Source organism: Arachis ipaensis, chromosome B10 (assembly GCF_000816755.2).
Source record: "Arachis ipaensis cultivar K30076 chromosome B10, Araip1.1, whole genome shotgun sequence".
NCBI classification, from domain to species: domain Eukaryota; kingdom Viridiplantae; phylum Streptophyta; class Magnoliopsida; order Fabales; family Fabaceae; genus Arachis; species Arachis ipaensis.
In genome coordinates, this window is record NC_029794.2 from 132,745,990 (window position 1) to 132,746,647 (window position 658).

The following is a 658-nucleotide window of genomic DNA, read 5'->3' on the forward strand; positions in this document are numbered from 1 at the left end:
ACCATTTAATTTTTAATATTTATAAAAAAATTTTGTTAACCAATTTATGATAAAAGACATTGGTTCACAAAAGAGAGAATATTAAACGATTTCTTTTTGTTACATTAAATAAATTTTTTTGCTGTCCAATTTCTTAGTTCAGTAAATTAATGATTAATTTATCGCATATCAGAATTTAATGTAAGAATTTATAAATTAATGATTAATTTATCGCATATGAGAATTTAATGTAAGAATTTATAGTTGGCCAATGAATTAAAATAAGTACAAAATAAAATTCAAATTTTAACATTTAATTAAATAAATTAGTGAGCTAATCATTAGACTAACCAATACGTTAAAAGAGTCACTTAGATAAAGACGTTTAAACCGTCTTTTTTTTAAATATGTTTTTAAGTAATTAAAATTCAATACATATAATTGATTAAACTATGTTATTTTTATTAAAATTAGATCAGATAAATTGATTTGGCAAAAAAATCAATAAATTATACCTTGATTCGATCTAAATTAATATTTTTTTATAAAAAATAATTACAATATTTCTATTATAAAAAATAATTAAAATATTCTTTTATATATATAAATATATTTTAGTCATTTTTTATAATAAAAATATTGTAGTTATTTTTTATAAAAAAAATATTAATTTAGACCT